General features: G+C 35.8%; 1 protein-coding gene and 1 pseudogene across 8 annotated transcripts in view; one reads left to right on the forward strand and one right to left on the reverse strand.

The window, feature by feature from the left end:
- The window catches only part of NTNG1 (netrin G1), a 336,025-nt gene that overhangs the window by 36,024 nt on the left and 277,592 nt on the right, over positions 1-22,409 (forward strand). The gene's annotated exons all lie outside the window — the stretch shown is intronic.
- On the reverse strand, positions 5,335-5,604 carry LOC116873438 (annotated as a pseudogene).

Here is a 22,409-nt window from a genome sequence, read left to right on the forward strand (position 1 = left end):
AAAAAAAAAAAAAAAAAAAAAAAAAAAAAAAAAGAAGTCTCATGCATCTTGAGTAATGTTAATCCTCATATACAGGTAGAAATCCCCATTTTATAAAATTTGAAAAGGTTAATGACTTGCTCTAAGTCACAATAACTAATACATAATAGATGTTGAATTATAATATATTTATAAAATTAAAGTAATTAGTTTTTATTGAGTATACGTTACCGGGCACGGTTTAAGTATGAAATATGTGTAAATTTAATCTTTGAGTGAAAGCTTGAGTAGATTTAAGAAGGATGTAAATACATTGCCCTTGAGTTTTCACAGTTTTTCAAAGCCATACTTTCTTCTTATTTATTTATTTATTTGACAGAGAGAGAGAGAGAGAGAGACAGTGAGAGAGGGAACACAGGCAGGGAAGTGGAAGAGGGAGAAGCAGGTTCCCCACTGTGCGGGAGCCCGACATGGGGCTTGATCCCAGGACCCTGGGATCATGACTGGAGCCGAAGGCAGCCGCTTAATCTTAACTGACTGAGCCACCCAGGCACCCTCCTACTTTTTTCTTCTAATGGAGATATCTTTTGTTAGTTAATAAGCACTTGGCAAAAGAACTTTGCAGTCATTATTGATGCTCTCCATAGGTTGGGTTGTTATAAAGCCTATGAAAGGCTTTCACAGAAATAATGCTCGAACAGATTCCTCTGGACTCCATAGAATCAGAGGCATTGGGCTATTGACAAATTGATACCAGAAAAGAACTTTGAGATCTCTGGAGAAAAGGTAGTCTGCAATTTCACAGTATAAATAATGGGAGCTTTACTGTGAAAATAGAAGATTATTCATATAGTTGTAGTCTAAAATGAGAAAGGCAGTTCTCAAATGTTGCTTCTGATGGCTTTTCTTTCCTTCTTTTCTTAAATGCAAGTTTGCAATTATCATAGGAAATCATGGGTAAAGTTCTCATTTCCATTTTAGAATCATGTCAAGGAAAAAAAAATGACCTTAATACTAGATTCTAATATAAATAATTTCAGGAAGCTCTAAATTCATGGCTATAATGAAGTAGTTACTAATCTATAAAATAAGACGCTATGTTCAGGAGATATGCAAATCATTCCTTGTTAATATTCTGGACAGCTTAAAATGTTTCTCTCTCTGTGCTTTAACTTGACCAGATGCTTCTACCTTCACCTGCTCATGAGCAGCTCTTCTCCCTTGAGGAAAAATAGAAGTGGAACAACATTGAGGTGACATTTGTCAAGGTCAACAAAATAAACCCAGTAGTAAATCTATTTTAAAATTGTTCTCTTTTGAATTGCATCCTGGGTGAACATAAGAACAAGCACATAGTATAATTATTTCCATATCTTTAGCAATATCTATGACCTCTATACCATTTATCATAGAAACAACCAGCAACAAAATCTATAGAAATATCTTAAGTATCTAAAAAATCGATCAAATTAACCAACTTTAAATATGTGTCATGTTTTGCCAGTCTGAAATTTGCCAAAACATTGTGAAGTTCTCCATATATGCAGGTTGACCTTTTTTCCTCCCAAACCCGTACCCTCATTTATTGATATAGCAAAAATAAAACTAGCCGTAATCTAGAAAGGTTAATCTAGACATATATTCTTTGATTCAGTAGTTTATGTGTCACACTCTGTTTTCTTGAGTGGGTGGATCTTATAGAGTATTTTACAGCTTTTAAATTGAAGTATAATTAATATACAATGTTATATTAGTTTCAGGTATACAGTATGATTCAACAGTTTTATATATTTCTCAGTACTCATCAAGATAAGTATGCTCTTAATCCCCCTTTATCTATTTCACCCATCCCCCCACTCACTCCCCTCTGGCAATCACGGTTTGTCCTCTGTATTTGAGTCTGGCTTTTGTTTGTTTTTTTTCCTTTGTTCATCTGTTTCTTAAATTCCATATAGGTGTGAAATCATATGGTATCTGTCTTGGTCTGACCTATCTCAATTAGCATTATACCCTCCAGGTTCGTCCATGTCGTTGCAAATGGCAAGATTTCATTCTTTTTTATGGCTGAGTAATATTCCATTATATATATATATATATAATTTATATTCCATCATATATAGATAGATACATAACATCTTTATTCATAGATCAGTGGATGTCCTCGTTGCTTCCATAGCTTGGTTATTGTAAATAATGGTGCAGTAAACATAGGAGAGCATATATATTTTTGAATTTGTGTTTTCACTGTTTTTTTTTTGTTTTTTTTTTTTGTTTTTTTTTTTGTTTTGTTTTTTGCTTGGGGGAGGTGGGTAAATACCCAGTGGTAGAATTACTGGATGGTACGATAATTGTAATTTTAATTTTTTTGAGGAAACTCCAAACAGCTTTTCACATTGGCTATATTAATTTGCATACCCACCAACAATGCATGAGGGTTCCTTTTTCTCCACATCCTCATTAACACTTGTTATTTCTTGTGTTTTTGATTTTAGCCATTCTGACAGGTGTAAAGTGATATGTCATTTTGGTTTTAATTTGCATTTTCCTGATGATTAGTGATGCTGAGCATCTTTTCATGTGTCTGATGGCCATCTGTATATCTTGCTTGGAAAAATGTCTATTCAGGTCCTCTGCCCCCTTTTTTTTTTTTTTGGTGTTGAGTTGTGTAAGTTCTTTAGCTATTTTATATTAACCCCTTATTGGATATATCATTTGTAAATATATTCTCGGATTCAATAGGTAGCCTTTTTGTTTTGTTGATGGTTTCCTTTGCTGTGCAAAAGCTTTTTATTTTAGTGTAATCCCAATCCTTCAATTTTTCTTTTGTTTCACTTGCCTGAGGAGACATACCTAGAAAAATGTTTCTGTGGACAATGTCAAAGAAACCACTACCTGTTTTCTTCTATGATGTTATTGGTTTCAGGCCTCACATTTAGGTCTTTAGTGCATTATCAGTTTATTTTTGTGTATATAAGAAAGTATGTTTAGTTTCATTCTTTTGCTTATAGCTGTCCAGTTTTCCCAGTCACATTTGACACTGTCTTTTTTGCATTGTATACTCTTGCTTCCTTTTTCGTAGATTAATTGGCTATATAAGTGTGGGTTTATTTCTGGATTATGTGTTCTGTTCCACAGATCTATGTGTCTGTTTTTGTGCCAGTACCTTAGTGTTGTGATTACTACAGATTTGTAGTGTATGTTGATATCTGGGATTGTGATATCTCTAGCTTTGTTCTTTCCCAATATTGCTTTGCTTATCATGGTCTTTTGTGGTACCATATAAATTTTAGGATTATTTGTTCTAGTTCTATGAAAAATGTTGTTGTTATGGTTGATAGGGATTGCATTAAGTCTGTAGATTGCTTTAGGGAGCATGGGCATTTTAATAATATTTATTCTCCCATCCATGAGTATGGAATATATTTCCATTTGTTTGTGTCACCTACAGTTTATTTCATCAGTGTTTCATAGTTCTCGGAATACAGTTCTTTTTCACCTTTTTGGTTAAGTTTCTTCCTAGGATTTATTCTTTTAGGTGTAATTGCAAATGGGATTGTTTTCTTAATTTCTTTTTCTGCTTCTTCATTTAAAAATGGAACAGATTTCTCTGTATTAATTTTGATCCTGCATCTTTACTGACTTCTTTTATCGGTTATAGCATTTTGGTGGAGTCTTTTGGGTTTTCTACATAGATTATCATGTCATCTGCAAATAGTGGAAGTTTTATTTCTTTCTAAACAATTTAGATGTCTTTGACTTTTTTTACTTATCTGATTGCTGTGGTTAGGACTTGCAATACTGTGGTGAATAAAAGTGGTCAGAGTGGAACTGTTACTGATTTTGGAGGAAAAACTCAGCCACAGATGTTGGCTGTGGGTTTTTCATATATGGTTTTTATCATGTTGAGGTATGTTTCCTCTAAACCTAATTTGTTGAGAGTTCTTATCATGAATGGATGTTACATTGTGTCTAATGTTTTTTCTGCATCTATTAAGGTGATCATATGGTTTTTATCCGTATGATCATATGGTTTTTATCCTTTCTCTTGTTAATGTGATGTAGCACATTGATTGATTTGGAAGTACTGAACTATACTGTATCCCTGGAATGAATCCCATTCAATTGTAGTGAATGATTTTTTTAATGTATTGTTGGATTTGGCTTGCAAATATTTTGTTTAGGATTATTGCACCTGTGTTCACCAATGATATTGGTCTTTATTTTTCTTTTATTTCAGTGTCTTTATCTGGTTTTGATACCAAGGTAATGACTTCATAGAATAAATTTGGAAGCTTTCCTTCCTCTTCTATTTTTTGAATAGTTGGATAAAAATAAGTATTAACTCTTAAAATGTTAGTACAATGCACCTATGAAGCTATCGGGTCTTTGTTATTTTTTTATTACCAGTTCAATTACATTGCTAGTGCTCAATCTGTTCTATTTCTTCCTGTTTCAGTTTTGGAAGATTATATGTTTCTAGGCATTTATCCATTTCTTCTAGATTTTCCAATTTGTTGACATGCAATTTTTCATAATATTTTATTATCATTTGTATTTCTGTGGTGTCAGTTTTTATTTTTCCTCCATTTCTGATTTTATTTATTTGAGTTCTCTCTATCTCCCTCTCTCTCTTTCTCCCCCCCCCCACCCCACTTTATGAGTGTGGTTAAAGTTTTATCAATTTTTTTATCTTTTCAAAGAACCAGATTCAGGTTTCATTATTTTGGTAGTTTCTATTTCTTTTATTTCTGCTCTCATCTTTATTATTTTCTTTATTCTACTAGCTCAGGGCTTTTTTTGTTCTTCTTTTTCTAGCTCCTTTAGGTGTAAGGTTAGATTGTTCATTTGATTTTTTTCTTGCTTCTTGAGAAAGGCCTGTAATGCTATAATCTTTCCTCTTAGAACAACTTTTGCTGTGTCCCAAAGATTTTTGACCATTGTGTTTTCATTTTCATTTGCCTCCATGTATTTTTTTGGGGGGTGGGAGGAGAAAGTTTTGTTTAATGTCAATGAAGAAACAAAGTGTGTAGGTACTCTGTGCCAGTGGTGATGAGATGCAAAAGAGGGGTGGGGTGGAGAGGAGATGAAATAATACACAGCCTTATTCTCAGTGAGCTCTAGCTCTTCATTTTAACACTTGAACCAAGGAGAGAGAGACAACCATCATTTTTCACTAAGGCTGTAGAAGAATAGAAACCCAACTCAGTTTATCAGCTCATACAGGGCAGGCAGAGAAAGAGGCTATTTTAAACAGATGTAAGAGGCCACTTGTGGTCTATTGGCAGCCCCCAACCCCGGAGCCAGAATGAATGCTGAAGGTGGTCCACAGCTGCAGTGGTGGCTGGTCCCAGCTCCCTAAGTCCCTCTTGTTTTCTCAATGATAAGCTTGTCAGTCAAATACAGTTGGCTGAAGTAGACCTGTCAATGAACTATTCCAATGTCTCCTTTGACTTTGTTCACTAGGGTTAGAATTTCTATAGGATCCTTTACATTCTTAACTTCTCTGAAGCCATGTCTTATCCTCCTGACAATATAAGTTCCATAATTGTAGGTGCTGAAATGCTTGCTCTCTCTCAGCATCACCTAGTGTAGAACTAACAATTGTGTACAGTTGGAGGCTGCCATTTTGGAAAAAAAAATTAATAAATGAGTTCTCTTTGAGGAGGTCCAGAGTTTAACCTAATCCATAAAACTTAAGTCTCTGCAAAACCATGAAAAAATAAATAAAATGCAGTGGGGCTCAGTCTTGCCAGCAGGTAGAGCTTCAGCCTCTGTGAGCACTAGCCCTCCATGAATTGTTTTATTTCCCCTTTGATTTCTTGGTTGATCCATTCATTATTTAGTAATATGTTATTTAGTCTTCATGTATATGTATACTTTCCAGATTTTCTGCAGAGCTTCTTGAAACATGGTATGATTGTCCTTTTAATAATGTAATCCTATAAGGTGTACATTTCTCTAAGGTCTTGCATGCCTGGAAGAAGGCAAGTTTATAACTGAGTGGGGATCTAATGAATGGAGCAATACTGGTTTTGACAGGACTGGCCCTTGGCCAAGCTACGAGGTAGCAACACTTCCATTTGTTTTGTACTCTACACCTTGTCGTTACAACTCTTCTTCATGAGTTTCACCCTCTTAGTGTCTTCACTGGGAATTGGGAACCTCTAAGGGGGGAGGGGTCTTAATAGGAATAGTTTATGCTGCTACCCCTTCTAGAAATATCTACATTTTTATAGGCTCACACAAAGAAGTGAATGACTTTCTACTAATAAAATTTTAAATGGTGAGCTATCTATTTTAGGTCAAGGAGTACTTTCTACTCTCTCATCTTTCTGATACAATACCCAAGCCACTTTGTAATAGCCTGCTGTATTAGAGTCCAACGAGGGAAACAGAACTCTTAGGAGATATATACTAAGAAAAGTATTAAAAAGAATTGGTTTATGTGATTATGGAGGATGGCTAGGCAAGTCAGAAATTATAAGGCAGGTTGTCAGAAGGGGTAGGCTTCAACTCTCAGGCATGTTCTGAAGTTGCTCTCCTCTGTAGACACACTTTCTTCTTCTTCAGGAAATCATGGACTGTGCTCTTAGAGTTTTTCTGTTGATTGGATTAGACCCACCCTGACTATCTAGGATAATCTTCTTTACTTAAAAGCCAACTGATTATGGACTTTTTAATAACATCTATAAAATACCTTCATAGCAACACCTAAATTAGTGCTTGAATAACCGGTGGCTGTAGCTTAGTGAATTGACACTTGAAAAAGACCATCACATCTGCTTTTTAAGAAAATTAAGAAAACTGTTTTCAAAGTGTTTAGCTATTTAGGTTTCTTACATAAAAATATAATTTAAGACCTAAAGGAAGTGAAGTTAAAGGGGTATTAGAGCCTAAAGAAGATAAATAAATCATTTCTCTTTTTTGGGGGGAAGGGGACATGTCTGTGTCATCCTTCGAAATTCAAGTGAGTGACAAATTTCAGTATCCATGCAATATTTCATTTATCTTTATGATGATCTTGTAGATGATGATTTAATAGGATAATTTAGCAGTCTTAATGAATGACAAATCAGCTAATTATAAGAAAAAATTATTGTTACTGATGATGCTGATAAAAAAGTAATTACTTAAATGGCAGATAGAGTATCATTAAGGTTAATAACCAGATACAAACTGAACATAATTATTGATGCTGATAATCAAAACCAGTTGGAAATGAATTAATTGGATTTACCATTTGGTATTATTTATGTTTTGTTTTAAAAACAGCGATTATAGGTCATGTTTAGAAAACACATTATAATTTATCAAGTGACCTTGCTGACCCCAAAATAAAATAACAGGCAACTGTTTTTCACATTATAAACTATATCTAGGCTCTCAGTTCCCATTTCTTCTTTATTGGAACTTTTTAATAAGAGTAGGCAATTAATAATGGAACCATTATTACTTGTTGCACCATACAAATATTGAGTGTCCTAACCCACATTTTAAAAAGGCAAAATTTCATTATGTTGAACTGTAGCCCTTAGTTTGTGAATAAAATCAGACTGACTGGTCTTATTTTGTCAGTTCAAAACCAGATACATTTTTTAGCATGACATTTCTGTATTTTCAAATCAATGCCATACTCTTTGCCCTTTTTAATATTTAAAAATATAAATGGCTGAGTTATTGATGTTTGAAAATGCTCAGCAAATATTTTTTTTTTCTCATTACGTACACGTTTAACTACAACACTTCCTAATTTTCTCTATCCATTCTGTACCAGCTCTGAGTTTTGGACTTAGATTCCTTCTATTGCCTAGCAAACATCCCTTTTTCCTCCCCAATGGCCTTTCACAGTCTTCTCAAAATCTTTGGCAGAAAGCACGGAAAGGAGGTTTAAGATTTGGGATTAAGGTTTTTCTTCCCTCACTCCTCTGGCTGCCTCAAAGACACTGGGTTGTTTTGGAGTCTCCGTAGCTTGCATTAGTCTGCTGTTGTGTGCCCCAGTAGGGGCTGAGAGGCTCTCTGGCTGTTCTTTGCCAAGCTCCTGTGGGGCTGTGGGACTGCTTAGTTCTCAGCATTCCTCACAACACACCTGCTGCATCGATCACTTTAAACTCCATTTCCCCGCCCTTCATAGACATAGGTAACCACCCATCTTCCGAAGACCCATAGTACTTCCAGAGCCTCTGAAGTGACAATGATTAACTTTGTCAGAGTCAGTATGGTGCCCAAGGCAGACTGTACGCCTCACTGATTTTCTAGTCTCACATTCGCATAGGGACACGGAAATAGTTTCATCAACAGCCTGGATTTTTCTAGACTGGGGAAGGGAAGGGAGATGGTGGAAGAGAGATCCAGGAGTTTTTAGAACCAGATTTTAACTTACTCTCCAGCCTCTTGCTTTTCTTCCTTTACCAACCTCACAATGTAGTATATATACTATCTGTTTGTGTTAGCTGTTACATGCTCTTCAGTTAACCGCCTGACTATACAGCAAGTACTTCGCTTGTTGCTTGTTTAATCCTTAAACGATTATGAGGTAGGTATTATTGTCTTTATTTTAGTCTTGAGAACACTGTCTCCAAGAAGTCAAATAGTTTTGTCCGTCATCACTAAGCTAGTAAGGACTGAGGTGGGATTCATCCCTAATTTTAAACCTATTCTCTGCCAAGAGAATTCTTGGTGACTTTGCAATAGTATATTAAAAGGTAACTTCTAATGAGTGCCTATTATGTATGAGGCACTATTATAAAAACTTATAAATGTGTTAACTCATAACAACTCCAATAATTAGGTAATGTGATTGCCCCATTTTTCAAACGAGGGGGGTGGAGCACAGAGAAGTTATGTCATTGCCCAAAGCCACACAATTAGCAAAAATCTTGGCAGCTGATTTTAACTTCTTATGTTTAACTTATATGCTATGTTATAATTCATGAAGTAAAAATTCCAGAATCCTAAACTTAAAAATTATCTTAACTATACTGTCTCTGGAGAAGAAAAGTGACCAATCATTTGGTTCAGCCATTCTTGGAATGTGGCAACCATTGGGAATGGAATTTTTGTGAAATCCATTTGATTTAGGGTTTGCCTTAAATTATAGACTGCTTTTTCCAAGTCCTCTCACTGAGGACTCTCATGAACATAAATTCATTAATAGATACTTGAAAAATACAAAAAGAAAAAGACACCCTAGCATTTTAAAAAGCAATAGGTGCTTGATAGAATGCTTATGGTATGTGAAAATAATTTTTCTTGGAAATTCTAAAGTAGAGAACTTGGTAGTATCCTTCTGCAATCTATATGAATCAACTTGACTTTTGAGAACAGCTGACTTTCTAGAGAAATCACCTCATTCAGAAGAGAGGACTTTTCTGTTTTCAGGTTGGTATGAGATTGGTATAGGAGAGCTCAGTAATATATTAACTGGTCCACAAGAACATCATAATGGCTCTGTAGTAAGAATTGAAATTATACTTCACTTCTAAGCCATTATATGATATTTATCAAAGAATAAAAGTAGCAGTGCTTTAAAGATTTACTGAGATATATCCAGCCAGAATGCATTTTTTTTCCAGCGTACCTTAAAAATCTCCTTATAATTCACTATTTTAGAAGTCTTTTCCATTTCTTATTGTTCCTTTACCCCTTTATGCTTTTTAAATTTTTTTTTCTATTTCTAGGGTTGGATACATTATAGTCTAGAATACAGAAAGAGTTTAAATCCTTTAGAAATACCAATTTCAAAGCCTTAGTTGAAAGGGATTGGTGTTTCTCTTTTTCAGTAATAGATAAATTAAATACCCCATACTTCTGTTTGTTTGTGTTTGTCTGTTTGTTGTTTAAGGCAGGAAAGAAGTAAAGAATTGGGCCAATGTTTCTTTGACAATGAAATATGACCTGCAACATTTTGCTTTCCTTGAAAAATTATATGCCAAACCCAGCATCTTTCAATAATGTTCCAACACACCTGTTATTTTGGGAGTAAAGGTTTATAGCTCTCTGCATCTTAAGGAAGACCATACCTATATGGTAAAAGTAGTGTGAGATGTTTAAGAAGTTCTTATTTAAAGCAATGAAATAAAATGAGAAAATAATCATAGCTCTATATTTTTGCCCCCATTCTAAGACAGATAAGCAAATATCAGGCATCAAAAGACTTCATTGTCACATGGAGTGTTTATTCTTAGTCCTGTAAGAGAGATTTGAGTTTTAGAATTCATTTCTGTAGAATTTAAATCTCATTCTAATTCCTTTAGAATTTTCTGATCTTGATGAATCAGCGCATTACATTAGTCAATACTACTATTGGGAGAAGAAAATTGAGTCCTGTTCAGGATTAATGTGTCCTTAAAAAGTAGTATCTAACTGCAGAAAGATAGGTTACGGTTATTTTTATTTGATCTTGAGATTTTAGTCTTCTAAACAAACAAATTTTAATCCAATCACTACAATACAGTAATATTTGAAGAGTATCTGCATGTGAATCATCTCTATCTACTTAATGATGGCATTTATTGAGAGTTTTATGCTACATTTTCTGTTCTTTATAATGACACTGTGATATACCTATCATTGTCCTCAATTTGTAAATGAATAAAAGTATCAGGGATGCCTGGGTGGCTCAGTCATTAAACGTCTGCCTTTGGCTCAGGTCATGATCCCAGGGTCCTGCTCAGCAGGAACCCTTCTTCTCCCTCTCCCACTTCCCCTGCTTCTGTTCCCTCTCTAGCTATCTCTCTCTGTCAAATAAATAAATAAAATCTTAAAAAAAAAAAAAGGGGGGTGTTGGTCAAAGAGGTTCAGTAACTTGTCTAGGGACACACTGCTGATGTTTGAGTTGAATTTCCTGAATTTCCACTGTGGAATCCAGAGGTTGGTTGGATGTTTGCCCTTTAGTTTATTGCGCTAAAATACACATCTCTTCTTGCTTATTTTCTTAATTCTTTGCTCTCTCACTCCCTCCTTCTTCTCTGACCCTTCTGAGAAGGACTTTTGTTCTTCTGTAGAAACAATAGTAAGCTATAGTCTGCTTTTATTGCTAAAGCTTTCTGTGACCAACCCCTACTCTCATACTTGCGAGACTGATTTTTATGGCCTTCCAAAGGGCTCCCAAAACATCTTGTCTATGCCTGTGATAGCATTTACTACACTGTACTATGATCTCCTGTTTGTTTGTGTAGTCACCAATTTGAGTAAGGACCTCACTCTTTGCTGGGGTGTTTTTAAGAAATGCCAATGTTTGAATCGTACCGAAGTTATTAAACTTGAAAGCTTGGGCTTTCACTGCCAATAGTTAATGGCTGACTGTGACTCAAAGCCAAATATATGATTCCAAATGCTGTTTTCTTAACCATTATACTCTATTGCTTTACAGATATTCTTGAAAATATAAATATTAAAAACCAATCATTTAAATGTACTTGCATATTCTGTTTTGTAACAAGATTCTTTTATTTTTATTTTATATTTAATATTTCTAATAATTAAAGTCTTGTATGGTGTAGGTGAAATGGAAGTAAATTTGAGCTTGTTTCACTTGAAGTGACTGTGTTTCACAGGCTTAGGAAATGATGGGATACTTTCACAAAATAAAAAGCACTTGAAAAATGTATTAAACAAATTAAAATGATATTTAAGAAAAAGAAATACCAGTGTTTGGGTCCTATCTTTGGAGATGAAGTTCACAGATCGTTTAATTGTCCAAATAATTTTAATGCAAATTCAGAGTCAAGAATGAAATACAAACCTATACATTTCTTCAAGTGCAAGGATAATTCAGCCATATTCATAGAATTTAGTACCATCCCTGTTATATAATAGATAATAAATAGTGGGTGCTTGAATGAATGAATAAATGAATGAACTTCAAAATGTTGACCTGTATTTTTGCAATGTAAATATTTTATTTATTTACTTGATTAATGTATGTTTGATGAATGCATAAATGCTGGATACTGTTAAGTACACAAGAGCACTTATAATACTAGCTTCAGATTCAGCTAGTGCTTTCTGAATTTCACAACTAAGTTGTACTTGCCCAGCAGACCACAATACAGTAGTTCTTTTAGGATGCTTCATAAAAACTCCAAGTTCAAGAAGAAGCAGTTTATTGGGATGAATGAAGTCCAACCACACTGCAAGCAGGATATGAGGTTTCTTTTCAAGTCTGTCCTGGGGGTTTGAAGGACCTTTACCTACTGGTATGTATTATCCTGCTCAGTCTGTGTTGGAAAGCAAGAGGCATTATAGAATTCAACAACCTGTGAAGGGATCCTGGCCCTAACACTCACCAGGCTGCTGCTTTGGGCAACTTAATAGGAGAAACTGATTATTACCCTAGGTAGCCATCAGGATATTACTAGATTCTTAGAGCCATAAGAACATTAAGTGGGGTTTTCAGAACTGTAATATATCCTTTAGGTCTCACTTCAGTGGCAATCAATGCTCAGAGTCCCCTTTTCAAAGCACTGGAAAACATGCTGGTATAATTAATGTCACTGAGGTATTGTTTTTCCCTTTTCTTTCTGTGTTTTTTTTTTTTCCCCTTAGAGAGTTAGGCAAGTTACAAGACAGATGTCTTCTATGAAAAACTATTATGTAAGTTGAAACAAAATGCCAGTCTCTAATTATAGTGAGGTATTGGGGGACAATGAGTAAATTTGCTTGAATGAGATCAATCATAGAAATTCTCTAGGGCACCATATTTCAACTTGGCATGCAAATTCCAAACTCATTTACAATATGCATGGTGAGAACCACAAGAAGTTCTAAGGCCAGTGTTGGAAAGATTCATAACTTTGTCAGTTGGTTATGTTCTGCATAGGATCATAAGTAATTTTAGTGTTGACAAGTACAGATTCTTGCTGGGGGCGGTTTGAAATTAAATTTAGCAATTCAGTACAAATCAATAGCTACTTATTGAGGCCCCTCCATTTTCAAGGCCAGGCACTGAGAGGGAAAGGAAGTTGAGTAAGATGAGGTTCCTACCCTCAAAGAACTTTCTGTGGCATGGGAAAGCTGCAGCTTTTGATTATAAAGTCTTGTTGCAAAGAAAGTAATGGTTTATAGAGTAACAAGATGGTAGGGGAGATTGATTTAGAGAAAGTCAAATGGTTGCCAATTTCCTATGGTTACCCTTTTTTCCCCATTCAGCTGCACTCAGCAACTCATTTGTTAAGGGAGATAATGGAGTCCCTCCTTATTTGTGGAGGTTATGTTCCAAGACACGAGTGGATACTTAAAACCGCAGATAGTACTGAACCCAGTGTTTTTTCCTAAACATATATACCTATGGTAAAGTTTAATTTATAAATTAGTCACAGTAAGAGATTAATAATAACTCATAATAAAATGGAACCGTTACAATAATATACCATAGTAAAAATTATATGAATGTGTTCTCTCTATCTCTCAAAATGTCTTATTGTATTATAGTTACCCTTCTTCTTGTGATGATGTGAGATGACAAAATGCCTATGTGATGAGCTGGAGTGAGGGGAATGATGTAGGCATTGTGACACAGTGTTAGGCAACTATGGACCTTCTGATGATACATCAGACGGAAGATGTCATCTGCCTCTAAACTATGGTTGGCCAAGGATAACCAAAACCTCAGAAAGCAAAACCACAGATAAGGGGGTCTACTCTATACATTATTTGTTTCTGAAATCAAAGTAATAATCACTAGGAGTTTTCACAGACATGAAAACTCTACCTTTTACTCTAGGGACGCCTGAGTGCTCAGTCAGTTAAGCATCTACCTTTGGCTCAGGTTATGATTCCAGGGTCATGGGATTGAGCCCTGAGTCAGGCTCCCTGCTCAGTGGGGAGTCTGCTTCTCCTCTCTCTCTCTGCTGCCCCTCCTGCTTGTGCTCTCTTCCTCTCTCTCTGTCAAATAAATAAATAAAAATCTTTTAAAAAAAATTGCTAGGTGTTTTCATAGACATGAAAAATTATACATTTACCCTAAATATCTGAACCCAAGATGCTTTGGAGAAAGAATTTCACTGAATTAACTCTTATAAATAACTCAGCTTCGTTAATTCTTAACTAAGGAATTTAAGAGTTGCCTATACTCATTTGTTAGCAAAGTGCAAATCTTAACATCACCATTAGGTGCATTAGTTGACAGGAATGAACTGCATTACTCTTACAGTAAAGCTCAAGGATGGTGCTGGTGCTTATCTGAATGGGAGTATACTGAAAATTTGCAGGTTAAATACAGTGCAGTACTACATTAGGGAATTCATTAAAATGGATAAACAGAATATAATTGTTCATAATCTATATTTGCAAAGGTTTCTAAGTTTCACATGCCACACCCAGGTTGCCTCAAATGCCTTTTGTTCCTGTTTCTTCCATTCAGTTCTTATTGCAATTTGCCTAGTTTGGTTCCTTTTTACCTCTCATTTGAACAAGTATACAAACTCTATGGCAGTTTCTCAGCCTTGGAGCAATTGGCATGTGGACCTGGATAATTCCTTGTAGTTGGTTGTCATATACACTGTGGGCTGTTGAGAAGCATCCCTGGCCTCTAACCACTGGAAACCAGTCACACACACACCCCGTTGGGACAAAGTGTCTCCAGGCATTGCAAAATGTCCCCCTGGGGAGCAAAATTGCCCCCGTGGAAAACCATTCATCTAAGGCAATTTTCTAAATATTCTTCCTCTATCTCACCTCTGTTCATGATAGCTGCCATTTTAATAGTTCTAATCCTTGCTTTCATTATGTTACAGTGACTTTTTGCCCTAGTATTCAGGCCTTTATTGCTCTTATCCCATCTTTTTAAAGTTTCATTTTCAGCAGAACACTACATGCACCTATTAACAAGTAAGAGAGTTACAGAACCATGAAAAGCAATCTCCTGTTCCATTCCTCTCTTCTGACATGTCTAAGGCAACTTTGAAAAGACTGTTTCTGATTTACTTGTAGCAGTTTTTCTCCATAGTTCTAGGTATAGTTATACTTCTGTTTATTTGATTTATCAATTTTAGGCAATATCTGTTGGCTCTTTGTTTTAAAGATGGGGTTGTGTAGCTCAGGTATGTAATTTGCCTTTTCCCCTCTCTTCTTTCCATTTTTCATCATGTCATTGTTCCTAGTCATACATGGGAATCTTGAAAAAATAATAAATTATCAGTCAACCAACTTTCAAGGCCACAATGTTGCACCCTCAAGCTGAGTAAGATAGAGACCCAGTTGATATTTCTCAACCCACCCATTGAATAAGATGAGATCTTCACTGCTTTTACTTTTTCTTCCTCTTTTCTGTATCCCATCTTCTGTTAGCTATGGTTTTATTTACATTATCATTTACACTGTCGACATTTTCATTCTGTCTTGCAAATACAACAAAGTCTTCTATGCTATATTCTTAGGTTGACTCTTTAAGTTAAAAAGCCAATAAACTGAATTTACATTATTATGACTATGCAAACATTTCTCACTGCTAGGTCAAGTACAAAGCTATAATTTTAATTTCTTCTCCATTGGGCCAAAGGCATAATCCTTGAATCACTTGAAGGACAGAGATCAGTATTAGTGTCACATAACTTCTTTCTTCAACTGTCGTCAGCTCTGAAAAATCATGGTATATTTTACATTGATTCATAAATAGCCCATATTTTTCTTGTGAGGTTTTTTTTTAGTCTAATTAACATCCATCACCATACATAGTTACAATTTTTTCTTATGAGAAATACTTTTTAAAATTTTTTAAGTTATTATTTTAATTCCAGTTAGTTAACATACACTACTATATTAGTTTCAGGTGTACAATATAGTGATTCAACACTTCCATATATCACCCAGTGCTCATCACAGCAGGTACACTCCTTATCCCCATCACCTATTTCACCCATCCCCCCGGCCACACACCCCCCCCACCCCCAAAACCTGGTAACCATCAGTTTGTTCTCTGTAATTAAGAGTCTGTTTATTTCTTGTGATTAAAGTTTAAGATCTACTTTTTTGGCAAATTCTGAACATATAATAATACAGTATTATTAACTATTGTTACCATGCTGTGCATTAGCTCTTGTGAGATTTATTTGCTTTGTTTCCTGCATTATTTGTCTATTTCTCTTCATCATATCTTCACATTTACCATGCTGATTGATCACTTTTCCCACATGCCCAACTCCACACTTAGGGGTTCTTTTCATTATTTTCATAAAGTGGACCCACAGTTTCCTGAATCCCATGTCTTTGTAATTTTTGCTTTATCTTCATTTTGCTTGACTATAAGCTCAGGCAACTAACAAATAAAAAGTGTATTGTGCAATTAAAAATTTCCCTGTTCTACCTCACTGTGATTGATAGGTTGGGCATAAAATTCTAAATTAAAAGGATTCTTGTTTATAATTCTAAAGGTACAGTTAGACATAGGGCTCCTAAAAGGGATACATTTTTTCTTTTCTTGATGTATTTTTTTCTCCCTTATATTTGGTGGCACTAAGTTAGGCCATGGTAACATGGAATACTAAAATTTCAGTAGCTTGTCACATGTTAGCTGTGGGTATCTCTATCTGGGCCTCATTTGTCTTCTAAGTATGGGATCTAGACTAAAATAGTAGTACATACCAGAGAATGCTCAACTATTGACAAGTGAAAGAACTATGATTGAACCAAATGTTGACACTTGAAGCTCCTGCTTATGTTATTTCCATTCCATTCAAACCAGTCACATATCCAAGCCTGACACCAGTGGAGCAGGAATCATTCCTTTCAGTAGTCTTCCTCCTTTAGCATTCCACCCCCATCCCATAGGAAGGAGCCTCAGGGAAGGGCCCAGAGGGATGGGCCATATAGAGAAGGACAATGAATAAGTAGGAACAATAATATAATATACCACATTTTAGAATTTTAGAACTTTCTCTTTATTCTTAGAGTTCTGAAATTTTTTTATTATGTATTGATATGGTTATTTTATTCATCTAGTATGCTGGGAACTTGGTGGATCCAAAGACTCATATCCTTCTTGTGGGAAAGTTTCCTCAATTATTTCTTTAACAAATTCTCCTTCCTGTTCTTCACTCATTCTTTCTAGAAGTTGAACCATCTGAATTGCTTATATATGGTATCTTTATATCTTTTTTATTTTTATACATTTATTCCATTATTTTGTCTTTTTGTTCTGTGACATTTTTCAAGGCATTTATTTCCCATCAATTTTTAAATTATTTGACAATAACTGTTGTTTCAATTTTTATTTTCCCAAAATATTTTGTTCTTGTTTTACAAATATAAAATGTTCTTGACTCTCTGAGTAGATGAATCTGATAATTTTAATGTCCTTTTCTATTTCCTGAATTATTTCCATTTCTCTGTGTGTACTCTCTGAATCTCTTTTCAAGAATTTCTGACTAGAAGCACTATGAGGGAATAAGCCTAGTTTGGCTTTAGAAAATAGCATGTCTGGTGATGACTGTCTGATGCGCAAGAATACCAAGGCTCCACTATGAGACTACAGTATCCACACAAGAGCCTTACCTTTGCCCAGCAATTAACTCAAGGTTTTTTCTTACTCTTACTAGCTACACTCCAGCGAGTGCCATGTATTTTCCTTTCCAAAGACATGAACATGGGTTGATACCCACCGTTGGGAACAAAATAGAAAATGCAATAAAGTGCCTGTTTCTCTTTGAAGAGCCCATTAAGAAATAAAAATGTATTTGAATTTCTATAACGTTGTGAATTTCACAGAACTTGTATTTTATACTGGTATGGAAGACTCAATCAACACTTTGACTTAGTAAGCATAATAATTAAGCTGGTCTGCTTCTCTGTGCTCTTTCCCAGTGTCAATGTGAATGCTAGTTGATTTGTTGGAGGGCCCTGGAGCACAAGCTTTCACTTTTTTTCATCTAAAATTAATGGTAATGCATTTTATATTAAGACCTGGTAAATACATATAAGCATAAATATGCATTTAATTAGAAATAAAAATTCACAAAATGCCATACTATATACAAACCAATTTTATATCTTCCTTTCTATATCAGATATTAAAATTCTGATCAAGACTTACTAAATGTGTTTTATGAGTCACTAACAACTTTACACTATATGAAACAGTACTATAGAAATTCTATGAAGTAAATAAAAACATTCTCTGGATTTTCAAATAAATGCACAATTTCCCTACTCCAAAGATATTTCCTTTATTTTTTAACAGTATTTTAAAACTCGGAGTCTTATTTTGTGTGTTTAACATGACAATTCTCAGGAAACTTTGTTATCTGGGTATTTCCTCCAAAATCCAAACTTAGAAGAAAACTTACCAAACTAAAATGCAGAAGTGACCCAATGATTGCATAGTATAATAATGGATATTTGTGCTCATTGTCTTAACTGGGATATTATGTTGTCAGTATTGCTTGTTTTGGGGGACATGCATTTGCAACATAGGTCAAACAATTTTCAAGAAAAATATTTAGGCATTGTTGCTTGATTTTTGGTCCACTTCTATATGTTGAGGTAACCTTAAACAAATAGCCCAAGGACTGTGCTGCGGGCTTCTCTCTGCCAGGTGGCTGCTTGTGCCTAAAGCTCTTCTAAATATTTTGGTTAAAAAAAGGGTATCCCATTTGCACAAGATTAGTTGAACACTCTCTAAGATTGATTAAAATCTAGGACTAGCAGAGCAAATGATTCTACAGAAAACATGAGGCATGTGTAGTTATGTTATACAAGGAAAACAACTCTGTATTCAGGATAGCTTTCTTAGAAAACCAGAGACAATGGCAGTGAATTCTAAATAAAAAATACGGTGCAGTGAACTAACCCATGGCTGAAAAGGAACTGTGAGCACACCCATGGTTAACATCAATTGATTATGTGTTGAGTAAATGAGGGTTTGTTTTCAATTGTTATCTGGAGAATTGAGTACCTGTCAAGTAGCAAGAAAGTTGCATAAAGTACACCGTTTTAAGTGGATTCTGTCATGCTACTAAAAAATCTTAAGTGTTGGTTAACTTTCATAAAAGAAAAAGTAAAATTCTTCCAGGGTTTTTTTCCCCCTACTGGGAGGTTGGGAAGATAATGGCTTTTTAAAGTTTTCAGAATCCTTCCAAAGAAGTGTTGTTGCAGATTCTTTTAACTAATAGCCACACAAATAAACACGGATTACAGTGTCATACAACTCCATTAACTAGGTGAAGGAAAAATAGCAACATTTTCATTTTAATGAGATGTCAGCTCCCGCCCTTGCCCTACGATGCATCTTAATGTCCTTCCTACCTACACTGACTTGGGGCTCCAAGGCTCTGTCATTACTTGGCAATTCCTTTCTCTAATTTCTTGTGACACACGGTGCTTAAATCCACAAGAAATGTGAGGTGAGGCAGAGAGAATTCCTGCAGACTGACTTGCTATATGCAGAACGCTCATTTGCATTATTCATTAGATAAGAGCACTGATTTGCATCTCATTCTGGTTGTCTCCTTTAGGTGAAAAAATCCTGGAGAACTCTCCATATTCCCCCAATTTTTTTATATTAATAATAATTATTAGGGGAATTATGCGTGATTGCTGTCCTAGATTGTGTCCTGTACCTTTCACAATTCCTCTTAAAAAAAAAAATCCTAAACACCCCCAAATCCCCAAACCAATGTGATTTCCCCCTTTGTGTTTAAAATATTTAAAGCTTTAACATTTGATGAAAGATCTGAATACATAAATACATTTTATTGAAATGCAAAACGAGACATTTATTTATGATCTATATCTAACATTAGGAATGGGAAGGAGGAGGGAGTGGGAAAAAAAATACAGGCACAAGTACAGCATTTGAGTTTCCCTAAATCTCATTTTAGAGAAATTTCCTAGCAACAGAACATGCCACAGATTAGAAGATACTGCTGGTAATAAATTCTTCCCCTCTTGTTGGTCAAATCCAAGTAATGAAATTTTGCTTCGCATTTTCACTTTGGAAGCAATGACCAGTTAGGATTATATTTCTTTGGTGCACCTGGATGGCTCAGTTGGTTGGGCATCTGCCTTTGGCTCAGGTCATGATCCAGCATCCTGGGATCAAGCTCTGTATCGGGCTCCCTGCTCAGCTGGGAGTCCCGTTCTCCCTCTTCCTGTTCTTGCGCTCTTGCTCTATCTCTCTCTCTCCCTCCCTCTCAAATAAATAAATAAAATATATTTTTTAAAAAAAAGATTATATTTTCATATAATCTTTGGTCCCATCATTATAAAAAAGAAATTATTGATATCTTAATGTGGGTAGAGTTCTGCTGGCCTCTAGAATTCTTGTGATAAGTACAAGGAAAACCATAAAATATCCTCCTTTCCTTGGCCTATAGTCTCCATATCCCATGGTTGCGCCAATCTTCTAAGTGCTCACCATTTCCTTGGCACAGGGACTGTAGGGCTTTATTTATGGACTGAAGCGATTCCACAGTGTTCTGAGGTACAAGATGCCCAGGGACTCCGATCTGCAGTGTCACCTTCAGTTGGAATCGCGAGTGCATTGACAAAGAGGAAGCGGGAAATCTTGTGGATGGCAGCATTTATTTTTCTCAGGAGAGAAGGGAGCAGAGGAGTCTGAGACTCCCTCTCCCACCTGCTGATTTGTCGATGTTCAGTTGTCCCCTGAATAAATGATGACATTCTATTGAAGCTTACAGTGAATCTAGTGTCATGGATAAATCACAACATCCAAAAATGAAGTGGGATGCCTATGCTATCAAGGTGACTTTGTAACCAGAAGCATGGTGTCTGGCAGGCTGGGATGGTTTGTTTCTGAGGAGAGGTTTCATACAAATTGCACATTGTTTCATCAATGCCGATAACAGAAGATTGAATCGATTCTTTTGCTCTACTTTTCCATGTCTCTCAAGGCCTTTAATTCACTGGTGGAAGAGGTTATCACAAACATTTATTATCCTTGTTTATGGGGCGCCCCTCACCTAACTGCTGTTTATTCTTGTCTGGTTCCTGTGATTAATGCTGTGAAGCAAAGCAGCGACTTCTCTTCTTTATGGCTGTGTCCAGCCTACTGCAGTGTTTAAGGTTTTTGTGGCATCCCCGTAAGGAGCACCATTTTTGAATAGCCCTCTTTTACAAATGACTGAAACTGGAATCCTGTCCCAGACTTGATTTTTGGCCAATAACCACCTAGGTCAACTTCAAATTGTGTTTTTCTTGCAAGTGTGACTGTTTAAAGATCTTTTTCCACTTCAAACAAATGCTCAAAGGTTTTCAAATAATGAAGTTCTTTTCACTTATTTAATTGGGCCCGAAAGGTGACCTTTCAAGTAACAAACATTAATATTAAAAATTTGGGGCAACTTACGCTTAGTTGTACTAATTTGGGATGATTATGTCATTTGGATGACATCAATCTTTTATTTTTGTTAATGTCATAATAGGCTCGTAGTGCCATGCTTCATAAAAATGTCACTGGTGAGCTATTTCCACTATGAAAGTATTACTGTGATTTCAGAATCCTGAATGAACTAAAAAGATTACATTTGAATGTCTCATACACATTTCAAAAATAACATGGCCAAAAGACAACTGTGATTTACCATTCTGCCCACTTTCCTTCCCTTCACTCAAAAATGATTACTAATCGTCTCAGTAAGTGGTATTGTCATTCCCCCATTTGGGTAAGCCAAAAACCTAGTGGGCCTCATTGAGCCCCTCTTTCTTTTATCTTTATGATCTGAGTCGTATTGCTGTAGGAGAAATCACCTCTAAACAGAGAAGGTAAAGAAGAGAGTGTGGCATGAAAGATCTTAAAGCCATTTTTGGTAAATACTATCAGCCACCACCCGCCCTCTGTCCACAACTATTCACATCCTTTCCGCATGCAAAAGACATCTGACTCCTCCCTCAAAATTCTCAGTGTCATCTTATTACTTGAAGTCCAGGATGCAGTCATCCAGATCAGTTCTAGGTGCCAGAGAGGCTCTTTGGATGGAGTTGTTCTGGCATGGTTCTTTTCAATCCATGAAGAGCTGTGAATAAAAGACTCCAATGATCTTCTTTCTGTATACCCCCAAATGCAGTGGGGGTCAGGTGTAGGATAACCACTGTAAGTATTCTTGTTGAAAAAGGAAGGAGGAACAGGAGGCACACAGGGTCACTGTCCAACAGCAGTTCTGAAATTCAGCGGGACACACCTTGCTAGTTCCTTGATGTGGCCTCAAATCGACTTCTCAGCCAGCCATTGCTTTCCCCAGCAGCTGGATTCATCTTCTTCAGCATTTGGTTTTATTCCCTGAGTTACTCTGCCTTCCATAAGAGATGGCCTGTGTTTGTAGCTGACTAGATTTCTCATCCTGCTTCCTGCCCAGAATTGTTCATGGGTCCAAAGACCAAACCCGTTTCTTTTTATGGTGTATCTACTCCTTTTAATCCAAGCTGATATAGTTCCTTGAAAAATTTTTGTTCTCTGATATATCAGTACAGAAATCCAC

The sequence above is a fragment of the Lontra canadensis genome, unplaced genomic scaffold (genome assembly GCF_010015895.1).
Source record: "Lontra canadensis isolate GAN:19392208 unplaced genomic scaffold, GSC_riverotter_1.0 scaffold33, whole genome shotgun sequence".
In the NCBI taxonomy this organism is placed as follows: Eukaryota; Metazoa; Chordata; class Mammalia; order Carnivora; family Mustelidae; genus Lontra; species Lontra canadensis.